Below are 12365 nucleotides of genomic sequence, written 5' to 3' on the forward strand. Positions count from 1 at the left end.
CACGGGAGGTCGAAATCAAAAAAAAAAAAAAAAAAAAAACGCTTAACGAAGTTTAACTTAATGTAATATTTAATATTAATTACAATCAACTGTGAACCAAGTACTAGCTAGATCTTAAGCGTAATTCAAACAGCGTCCGCACATCACGTTTGCCACGTAAATGCAACATTCACATTGCGTCCGTACATCCGTCACCGACGTATACTTTTCTCCCTAAAGGCCGATTCACATGGCGACCGATCCGTCCGTCCGTTCCGATTTTTTTGCTGCCAAACTGGTTTTCGAATCCGTTGCCATGACAGCACGCCGAATTTCTCGACTCCCGTCACGTTCTGGCGATGCTGGATTTTGACGGCCGTCCGATTCGGGGAGCGAATGTGATAGCCAATCAAAGGAGAGACGCTGTTTTTACTTTTGCGGGAATGTTTCTCGTTTTGTTTACTGCTAGTTTCGTACAAAATTTGAGGTTATTTTTAAAAAGACAGCTGATGTTTTTCAAAATGAGAATGCTTTGAAGTTATATGAGGGTTACTACTCAATTATCTTTATTTTGCGTGGAATGCTTAATTACATATAATTACGTGAAAATTTAGTTTTGCAATTTGTTTTTTCGTCAAAAATAACCCTGCAGCTCATAGCAACTTGCATAACCAGCTCCTAACGCTAAACATTAGCAGTGAGACCGTTAACGAAACCCATTATTATTATTATTATTTAAATTAGTCAGTAGAAGTTTTTGAATCTTTGTTTGAATAGTCATTGTTTCAAAATGTTATGAAGCAATTCATATTTTAACCAAGCAAAAAAAAAAAAAAAAATCATACAAGTTAAATCTTTTATGGTTACGCGTTAAAATTCAGTTTAATCCTGCTATATTATGGCACTTAGCTTCAAAAGTCGTCAGATCCTAATGATATTAAACTGTCTTAAACATTTGCTGGACTTTTCAAACTTTTGAATAAATAGGCTTTGCCACGAACTTATTCATGAACATAATATGTGCTATTTTGCCAGAAATAGCCTGACATTTTCAAAAATTGTCACTTTTTTGGATTTCTGGATAAATTTAATAATCGAATTCTTTTGTAACGTTTGTCATTTTAAGAGTATGCTTTAGCTCACTTCCCAGTAAAAATTTAGTTACGCAACATTTTTACTGGGAACGAATCCAACAACAAATTGAAGAAGTTAAAGTTTTTTATCGATCATCCTGAATCGTAAAAAGAGGAAACTTGTACCCAAATTTATCTCAATATAAATATTTTAAGACAACTGTTTGTAAATTTAAGAAATAAATAGTAATTCAAGTGAAAATCCATGTTTAAATATAGAGAAAACTCCTTTATTTAAAGAACAATGTTTATGTAATTAAGGATTTTTTTTTTGCTATTTTTAACAACATTTTTTCAGTTAAAAGCATTTTTAAAGATTTTTTAGCCATCAAAGTCCGGGATCTAATTATATAACGCTCAGTTATTACTAAACGATTGAAATCTTAGACCAAATTTTTTTTTTAAAATGTTTTAAGAGACGAAGAGTGCTCTAGCTTGAACTTATATGAAATATCAACACCTATTGCAGTAGCATCGAGTCGAAGTTTCATCTGTGGCGTGCCTAGATTCCTTTCAGACTAAATAAAAAAAAAATTGTGTATAATTGTCATTAAATTTTTACTTTTTTGCGAAAACTTCAACCAGCAAGTTTTTTCAAAATATTTGAACATTTAATCTTTTTCTCATATATTCTATTGAAGATCAAGGGGGGGGGGAGGAGTGGAATGTGGTACAGATGTTTTTTTTATGCATTTATGTACAATTCTCATTCAATTTTTACGTTTTTGCTAAAACTTCAACCAACAAGTTTTTCCGAAAAAAAAAGTATAATGATAATAATAATAATAATATTTCTCTCATAAATTCTTTTTCATACAAAAGGGTGGGGAGGTCTGTAGTCACGTTTTTGACAGAAATGTTGTAGACAGAAATTTGATAAATTTTCTGTTACACTACTTGCTTATCGTTCGGCCATTTTAATTTCTACTGGCCCAAATTCTTTTGAACGTTCAAAGTGATCCTACTAACCTCTTGCTTGACGTTCGTGGCAAACAATAATGTACTTTTAAAAGGCTTATTGCAATCACAGCAACAGCGCTTATAACTTCTTGTTAAATTTATTTTGATTAGGAGAGCGACAAAAGAACGGCATTAGATGCTCGCTCTTCACCATTAGCGGGTGAACAACTTCACGTGGCTATCGGACGGAGCTAGTATGAATGTTGCAATATTTTCACCCCCGTCCGTCACTTTCGATAAATCGGAATGGGTGGACGGATCGGTCGCCATGTGAATCAGCCTTAAAACCAGTTTTCGGCCGGCGTTGCCATGACAGCAAGCAGTATTGTGCGGGACCCGCAACGTGCCTAGAAGCCAGATATCTGACGGCTCTGACATCCGTAGAGTTGGGAGTCGCATTTCATTGGTCTCCACGAGATGAGCGCGCTCTCGCTATTGGGTGAGAGTATCGACATGTGCTTTACGCGCGTTCGAATGTATGAATGCTTCCCTCTGTTCGGAAAACATAAGTGTGTCCGCTTGACGTGGCGAACGTGATGTGCGGACGCTGTTTGAATTACGCTAAAGCGGACAGAGTAAAGTTTTCCGAAAAGGGAGAAGCATTCATACTTTGCGGACGCGAAAAAGGCACATGTCAGTCTCTCACCCAATAGAGAGAGCACGCTCATCTCATGGAGACCAATGAAATGCTCTACGGACATCAGAGCCGTCAGATAGCTGGCTTCTCGTCCCGTCGACGGGTCCCGTACAATACGGCTTGCTGTCATAACGCCGGCCGAAAACTGGTTTTAGGGAAAAAGTATACGTTGGTGACGGATGTGCGGACGCAGTGTGAACGTTGCATTAGTTATTAAAGTTCGATTAGAACCAGTAGAGATCGACGGACCGATTTCACACACTATTTAATATATTTAACAGCGAAAAACAACTTAAACACTTGCCGATTACTAAACTGACTTGGTCCTAGACATTTTTCACAAAAATGTATAACGAATGTTAATCACGTATTAATTCAACACTATTTTATCAGAAACGAAAATTGGAGAATAACTAATCGACAATCCACTATTGGCAACAAAACTTAAGCCTGATCATTGGAATTAATATAAATAGATATAATATAATAACAACGGATCTGCATCAAATGAGTTAATGTCTTCAGCTGTCTGCGAATCTAGTGCACTGGGAATTAGGAGAAATAATCTTTAATCTCATAATTTTTATCAAATACTTTCCTATACAGCGTTGACAATCGCCGATGTAAAACACCACGTTGTCCACCGCTTAGCGACACGGAACGCTAAAACGCCCTGTAGTTGTACCGGGCCCGAAGAAGCAGCAGAGCTGCTCTCCGTTACTTTCGCGGCGGCCCCGGGGAAACCCGGAAGTAAAAGGTGCAAAATGACGCGTTCAGCAGTTCTTCCAAAGTAGCGTGGAAAAAAGACAGAGATAGCAAGTGCAAGCGGAAATTGCCCATCCTTTCAACCTTTCACCCTTTTTAAAAATAGAATCTATCTCGGGTGCTACTCTTTGCGTTCAAGAACGGACATAATTCCCTGTTCGAAACGAAATGTCGATTCGAATTTCCCCAAAAACCAATATCAACATTAATGTTTTTTATTTACTCTATAACAATTTATACCACTTGAAGAGTCTCAACTTCGCTCTGCTCTAGCAGATTAACTTCGGATTCAGCTATAATACCATTTGGTGAGAAAATCACACCATAGCTCAATGGTGGTTGCTGTATATAGCAGTAAGTTCGCTGCAGAGAACCTCGGGGAGTATGCGGCTAAGGAAACGGCGAATTTTGTATTGGTAGAGGACGAAATAAAACCACCACATATGAACATTTTCAGTGTATCCACATACCTCATTGGTTCCACATCACTTAACAAACATATATACTTGTGTTTGTTCGTTGGCTGTTATTTACCACATCATCAAATAATAATCCCATTGAGTATGAATAAGTATGGGTACGAGGTTGCCTGTTGCTGTAAAAAATAATGGCAAGCACATGGACTTTTCAAGTATAATAAGTCGTGAGATCAGAGAGCATTTTGTATCTATCTCGGACTGAGTGAAACCAAAACAAGATTAAGAGAGAGAGAGCAATGAAGAAAAAAGTGAGGATTGTGAAGTGTTTGACTGGAGAAGCGTGAGCTTCGTGTGTCTGGATTTTGCTCATTTTGTCGGGATTATTTAAGAAAACACCGTGATGTAAAATCGACAATAATGCAGTTTTCGTGATGGACAATTGGTTCATTGAATTGCAAGGACATCATTAAACACAAATGTGTATAATACTGCAAGTTTATAATTACCGAAGTTCTGACAGGTACTTGACACGATAGAACAGATGTCTGTAAATTTAACAGGAATGCAACTATTTTCACCAGGATGGCTTACAAAATATTTCTCATGCCTTATTTGCAGGAAAACGCTTTTAAACATTATTCACATGAATATGGCTTTTCTCCAGTTTGTCTCTTTAAATGTCTTTTTAAATTAGAACCGTCAGAAAATGTCTTTGAACAATATGCACACGAATAAGGCTTTTTCCTAGCATGGACCAGTAAATGTCTCTTTAACTTTGAACTCACAGAAAACGCCTTTGAACAATAGTCACACGAATAGGGATTCTCACCCATATGGGTAGCTAAATGTGTCTTTACTCTTATCGAGTCAATGAATGTCTTTGAGCAGTGTTCACACGAATAAGGCCTTTCACCAGAATGCAGTCTCAAATGTGTCTTTAGACGTCTGAAGTCAAGAAATGTCTTTGAACAATATGCACACGAATAAGGCTTTTCCCTAGTATGGACCAGTAAATGTGTCTTTAACTTTGAACTCACAGAAAATGCCTTTGAACAATAGTCACACGAATAGGGATTCTCACCCGTATGGGTAGCTAAATGTGTCTTTACTCTTATCGAGTCAATGAATGTCTTTGAACAGTGCTCACACGAATAAGGCCTTTCACCAGAATGCAGTCTCAAATGTGACTTTAGGCGTCTGAAGTCAAGAAAAGTCTTTAAACAATACTCGCACGAATAAGGCTTTTCCCCGGTATGAACTCTCAAGTGTCTTTTGAAGCCTGAGCGGGAAGAAAACGCTTTTCAGCAATATTCACACGAATAAGGCTTTTCGCCAGTGTGGACACGCAAATGCCTCTTTAAGTCTGAACTTGTAAAAAATTTCTTTGAACAACATTCACATGAATAAGGTTTTTCATCAGTATGTACTCTCGAGTGTCTTTTAAGCTGTGAAACGTCAGAAAATGTCGTTGAACAAAGTTCACATGAATATTGTTTCTCGTCAGTATGTACTCTCGAGTGTCTTTTAAGCTGTGAAACGTCAGAATATGTTGTTGAACAAAGTTCACATGAATATTGTTTCTCGTCAGTATGCACTCTCGAGTGTCTTTTAAGCTGTGAAACGTCAGAATATGTCGTTGAACAAAGTTCACATGAATATTGTTTCTCGTCAGTATGCACTCTCGAGTGTCTTTTAAGCTATGAAACGTCAGAAAATGTCGTTGAACAAAGTTCACATGAATATTGTTTCTCGTCAGTATGTACTCTCGAGTGTCTTTTAAGCTGTGAAACGTCAGAAAATGTCGTTGAACAAAGTTCACATGAATATTGTTTCTCATCAGTATGTACTCTCGAGTGTCTTTTAAGCTGTGAAACGTCAGAAAATGTCGTTGAACAAAGTTCACATGAATAAGGATTTTCATCATTATGTACTCTCGAGTGTCTTTTAAGCTGTGAAACGTCAGAAAATGTCGTTGAACAAAGTTCACATGAATATTGTTTCTCGTCAGTATGTACTCTCAAGTGCCTTTTAAGCTGTGAAACGTCAGAAAATGTCGTTGAACAAAGTTCACATGAATATTGTTTCTCATCAGTATGTACTCTCGAGTGTCTTTTAAGCTGTGAAGCGTCAGAAAATGTCGTTGAACAAAGTTCACATGAATATTGTTTCTCGTCAGTATGTACTCTCGAGTGTCTTTTAAGCTGTGAAACGTCAGAAAATGTCGTTGAACAAAGTTCACATGAATATTGTTTCTCATCAGTATGTACTCTCGAGTATTTAAATAATGGTCAGATCCTATGTTTTTAAGCATGCTCTTTCAAAATAAAATACTTTTAAAATTTTTGAAACGACCCCATTCTGTCATATTTCCTTGTTTCACAGTATTATGTACTCACAATCTTTTCGTTGCCACAGCTTTGTAACCGACGATATTAAACCCAATTACCACGAGCTGTGCAATGAGCACAACTGTAGTTGAACTCTGTTAATATGATTATGGTTAACACGAAATCACAGCTAAAACGAACATTTTGTTAATTAAGTTTGGTTTACAATTGAACTACATTAAAAATGTGATGGATATTACGTAGAACAAAAAGAAGTTTCGGTTAAGATGAACAGGGCCTGATTAAGGCACAGGCCAACTAGACCTAAGTCCCCATCTTCCTAAGGAGCCTCAAAGTTTTAAAAAACTTGTGCGTAGCATTAAAGAATCATGTATTTTTGTGAAAATACATGATCTTCTTAAAAAACCTTCTTTTAAGTAAATGTTAACATTATTTTGAATTGACTTCAAGTGATAGAATAGAGGGGGGGGGGGTTTCTAAAGCATTGTGGGCCTAAGGCATCGCTTTTAGTTATTCGGTCACTGAAAATGAACAAAACTTCTGATTTCTTCACGGAAAAATTTCCTGATTGAATTTTTTTTTCTGTTCTGGTACTTTGTGTCATTGTAAAAAGCTCACCATGTATTCCTAATCCTTTGAGTAACTTCCTGCCCATCTTTTAGTTATGAAGTGATGCACAGCTATTCTACCTTTTCCACCCCATGGCACTGAAGATTTTAACTGACAATGACAGCGGTCAATGCAGCCTCCCTAACGCATTCCTTTCTAATTGTCTCCGAGTTCAATCTTGGTCGCTCTCAAGAGGGCCGTTTCCATAGACACTTTCGACCCCGGAAAAAACCTGCTTTCCACCGCGTTCCGGTTATTAGCGGGTTTTATGTGGAATCTTTCTACTCCTGCTAGCTTCTGGAGTGAAAGCGGTGCTTTCAACCGGAAAACATTACGCAAAACAAGTTCGTTTACTAGCTGCTAAGGATGCTGGGTAAATACCGCTTTCTCTGGTATAATAGGAGAACAACCTCTTTTTACATGGACGCGGGGAATTTTTCAATCGTTTTTTTTTGCGGAATCAGAGCAAGGGTTTACCGGGTCAAAAAGTAAGTTGTGAACGCGGCCATTGTCTCAAGGGGGTGGGAGGTGCTCCGGACTGCATTGGGTTTAGGACTGATTGGGTTTGGCTATTGTTAAAGCCTAGGCATTTTTCTCTGTTTATTGCTATTCTGATAATGAAAGAGTTGAAACTCATACTGTTGCTGTTTTTCCTTTGAGCAGGTAGGTATGCGCCCGGTGCACTTAGGAATAAAACAGTCTCTAGTTTTCGGGCAATTAAATTAGTTAGGTTCGAAGAAAGTGGAGGTCCCGCATAATGAAATTTCACATTTCGCTTCCACAAGAACGTAATCCCGAGCATCGAAAGATGCTTTACTGCTATGAGACGATTAAACACAATAAAAGATCATATTTCCAACAAAATTTAATCTTCCAAGTACAATAGTTCTCGGGCCATTAAACTAGTTAGGTTCAAAGAAAGTGGAGGTCCCGCATAGTGAAATTTCACATTTCGCTTCCACAAGAACGGAATCCCGAGCATCCAAAGACGCTTTACTGCTATGAGACGACTGAACACACTAAAAGATCATATTTCCAACAAAATTTTTTTCAAATGGAAAGAAACTAAAAGTTCAATGGAAAAAGGAGAGGAACAGAGGGGGGGGGGGGGTAATGTGTCTCACACAACAGGTGGTAATATCGGAAAGGGTATTGTACTTTTAGTTCAATGCCCTTTCCCTCACTCCATTATCACCTTCTTCGAATATAGGTTCTTCACTTATCTCTAATACAATTCAGCACAATAAAAATGTAAATGTTTATCCCACATATTTTATTCTCCCAAGAACATCAATAAAGCAGGTTATTTCAAGTTATAATTTAGCTTATGTTTTCTGGTTCATGAAAGAAAACAATCCATAGTATTTATCCTGACAGTCAATGTTTCTTATAAATTAAATTCTGCTTTTTCCAGTAATCCTTTAAAAACCGATGGTGAGTAGCATAAAAAGAAAAGCACTAACAGCTCGTGGAACGTTTGACACATAAATGACTAGCAGTGTAACATGTTTTATAACAAATACATATATAATATGTTACACATATAAATTTTTTCTTCCTCATTTTAGATATATTCACAGTTGTTACTAATAACACTTAATACAAACAAATTTGTGGATTTTTGACATTTCGTATTAACCAAGTTCAACTGTACTTCTTGCACAGCAGTTATAGGGTGCCTCAGCAATGCTGGCGCTCTATTGGATGAATCAAAAACATCGAATTTGTACGAAATGAGGAGAGTAGTAAACGCGTTACGCGAATCAACAATTCTACTATAACTATGTGTAAGACTTCTCGATTGAAATTAATTCTATCAATGCAAATAAATGTACACACAAAAAGAAAGGAAAAAAATGTTTTGTTAACACTTTATTACAGTAACCAGTGCACTATACGCTTCTTTTATCTAACAGCTCTGTCAGTTTTTAGTATGAATTCTTACAGGAAACCTTAGGAGAATATAATGATGACAAAATATTTAAATAAATACTGATTGAAAGAGCAAAGTCCGGTAGAGCAGAAACAGCGCACCGTTGCAACAACTGTCGCTGATTCTTGAAGAAATTTGCAGACTATTTCTGAATTGAAAAAAAAATTCTTTTGCTTTCTACCCGATTCTGTCAAATTTCAAGTGAAAAAGTACAGTTCAGAATGAAACAGAGAAATTAATAGAAATAAAAACAAGAAGAGGCGCCGAAACTTATGCAAGAGTCCATAGTGGCAGAGAGGTCAGAAGTACTCGCTTTGGCAGCTGCATGTGCCTCAGGTTAAAAAGCTTCAAACTGAAATGAAACAATTAGTTGTACTTAGAATTATTTCAAGGCATTTCAAGGGCATCATAATCCGTGTTATGCCTTAAGACGACAGAGAGGTCAGAAGTACTTGCTTCGTCAACTACCTGTGACTCAGGGTAAAAAGCTTCAAAATGAAATGAAAAAATTAGTTTTACTTAAAAATTTTTTCAGGCATTCCTAGTAGGGGTGCGACATCGATGTCGATGTTTTGGAAACATCGATGTTTTTAACATCGATATTTAACTTTTGATGTTTTTGGAACATCGATGTTTTAGGTTCGATGTTGATGTTTTTGTATTTTAATTGAAAATTGTAATAAATTTTTTTACAGAGAAGTGACATCGATTGAAAAACATCAATGATTCAAAACATCGATCGTCAAAATAAGATTTAAAAAAAAAAAACGATGGTATCTGTAAATTGACCCCAAAGCATTGAACTCTCGGAAACATTTACATCACCTAAATTTGAAAAATGTAGGAGCTGAGGTCCTGTCAGCTACCATGCAAAATAAGCTCAAACAGGAGTACCAACTGCTCCGCAAAAATTGTGAAACTCCTGAGCTCTGCAAAAAAGTTATTTTGCTCCGCATTTCCCGGCCGAGCGTTTTCAAGCATGACATAGTGTTTAAAGCTGTTTTTTTTTATTTTTATGCTAGTACTAAAAATGATTATCAAAGCTCAAAAACAATTTAAGACGAGTGGTTTTCGTTTTTTTGATTCAATTTTATGCAAAATACGGAGCTGCTCCGCCAAATTTTAAAATGCTTCTTAAAACCACCACATATGCTTCTCAAATTGTTTCTCCAAGATTGACTCAGAATCCTCATTGCTTGGAAAATAGCATAGAAAAAATCAAAGAAAGTAAATTCGCTGCTGCCGGTGTTAAGATAATCTGAAATTACCCAAAACTATTTAAGCTTCAACGGAGTATAAAATGAATGCATTCAAAATAAACATGATGGCATTTTTTTTTTCAATGTTTTATAGGCATAAACGGCGACAGGAAAGCTTCCTCTGGTCTGATTTGTTTATATATTTCTGTTGACTTGCGAAATGTGGCGTTGTAAATAATTGGTTAGTGATTATATGTAGTATATAATTTACTATTGGCTTTACTTAGAAATTTCTGAAAATATAGCTATAATTAAATGATTTGATACAATGCCAAAAAAGAATTTACTGATCCATTAAGAAACATTTGTTAGAGATTATCATATAGTTAAGTCTGTAGTGTTGTACACTCAAAAATGTATGTCATATATTGTTAAAAAGATCGATGTTTCGAAACATTGATGTTTTTTAGTCGATGTATCAATACCATCGATGTTATAATTTCGAACATCGATGTTTTGCCATCAATGTCGCACCTCTAATTCCTAGGGCATTATAATCAATTTTATGACTTACAACTAATCTAATTGCTGGGTCACCTTCGCACTATTTTGAGCTTTTAATCTGTATCGCAGACTGCTGAAAACTATTCTATTACTGGGGAGCATCGGGAACGGATCTGCAAGAACTAGCACTAAGACTTTTTAGCATTACAACTATACACTGCTGGCCTCTGGGGAGAGGCGCTACAGATTTTGTTGCATGGGAGCCCAAATTTTATAGATCCAGGCCCGGGGAGCATAGTGAAACATGTTTCTGAATGCATAAGTTAAGTGCCCTCGTATCCTCTTTGTCCAAAAATGAAACCTTGAAGTCGGCCAATATTTTAGTAAAAGTCCCCAAATTTAGCGAGTTTCAGTGAGTAATCAAAAAAGTATTTTCACACTTTGTCGTTGCCTCATGGAGACAAAGAGATTGCGGAATACCTTCCTTTTTTGGCAAGTTTTTAAATTTTGTGATTTTTTAAAACTTTGGCCAGACATAAAATTCTCACTTAAATGGACAAATGCATTTTTTTTCCTCATATTCATTTATTCATCTTTGTTACAAATAACGTCAGTAAAAAAGTACATTTTTTGCAAGATTAGACACCCGATGACTGGTATTAGACATGAGAAAGCTGCCATTAACAATTTTAAATCGAAATTGAAACTGTTCTATATAAATTAAATTCCGGTTAGCCGTATCTAGGAACGATATAAATGGAAAACACGATTTTCACTGCGCAGAGCCCGATCATTCTGATATTGGACATAGGGCACATTTCTATTTCAGGCCCACCTCCCCCCCCCCCGAGAGGCCCAAAATATTTGAAGACACTGGCACACAAAATTTATTTTGTGCCCCCTCCCCCAATACATTTCCCCTTATGCTATTAAAGAAACAATAAAATATTTCGGTATTTGCGTATTAACACAGCTGTGCTAAATTTGGTGGTACCTCATATCACAATACAGTATTAAGGTACATTTAAAAAGTAGAAGATATAATGCATTATAATTATATAAGATGTGGTTAAAATTTGCCTGTAACCGTAAACATAAAAATTATCTATCATATAACTTTTAATAGTAAATAGGGTCTGGTGGGGTAAAGTGGTCATAAAATCGTAGGTTTTCAACCAAGGTGGATAATAAAAACAATAAATTCTTTAAACACTTCAACTTTTTTTGTTGTTATTTTACATTGCATTATTAAAGAACACAGTACATTGCATTTCAGGAAAAAAATATTGAATTTAAGTAGCTTTATAACACTTTCATTTCCCTTTGTATTTATGACCACTTTACCCCATGGGATGGGGGAAAGTGGTCATAGCATGGGGTAAAGTGGTCATAGTTTAAAAAAACTGCAAAACTGTTACAAATAACCCTAATTTTTGTATATTTCGGTTATTTTTATAGTTACAAGTATATGTACGAGTATATACGGGTATACACGAGTCTACTATACGTGTCGTGTAGACATGAGTAAACATGTTCATATATGAATAGATACATGTATACATCAGATGCATGCACATGCCTACTCAAGTATATACGTGTATACACGAGTGTATACACGTATAATACTCACGCATGTATACGTGATTACCTATAGGAGTGTATACGTGTCTACACGAGTATATACGTATCACGTGTATATGCGAGTAAAGCGTAGAAAAGAACATCATATGCGTGTTTTGCGCTTGTATCTCCAGTATATACGTGCATAATTGAGTATATACGTGTACAGTCGACGTATATACGCATATATAAGTGTACATACATACTTATACGAGTATACACGAGTTAAATCGTGGATATATCCAGTGCGTGTTTGTAC

This window comes from Uloborus diversus, unplaced genomic scaffold (assembly GCF_026930045.1).
Source record: "Uloborus diversus isolate 005 unplaced genomic scaffold, Udiv.v.3.1 scaffold_14, whole genome shotgun sequence".
Lineage (NCBI taxonomy): Eukaryota > Metazoa > Arthropoda > Arachnida > Araneae > Uloboridae > Uloborus > Uloborus diversus.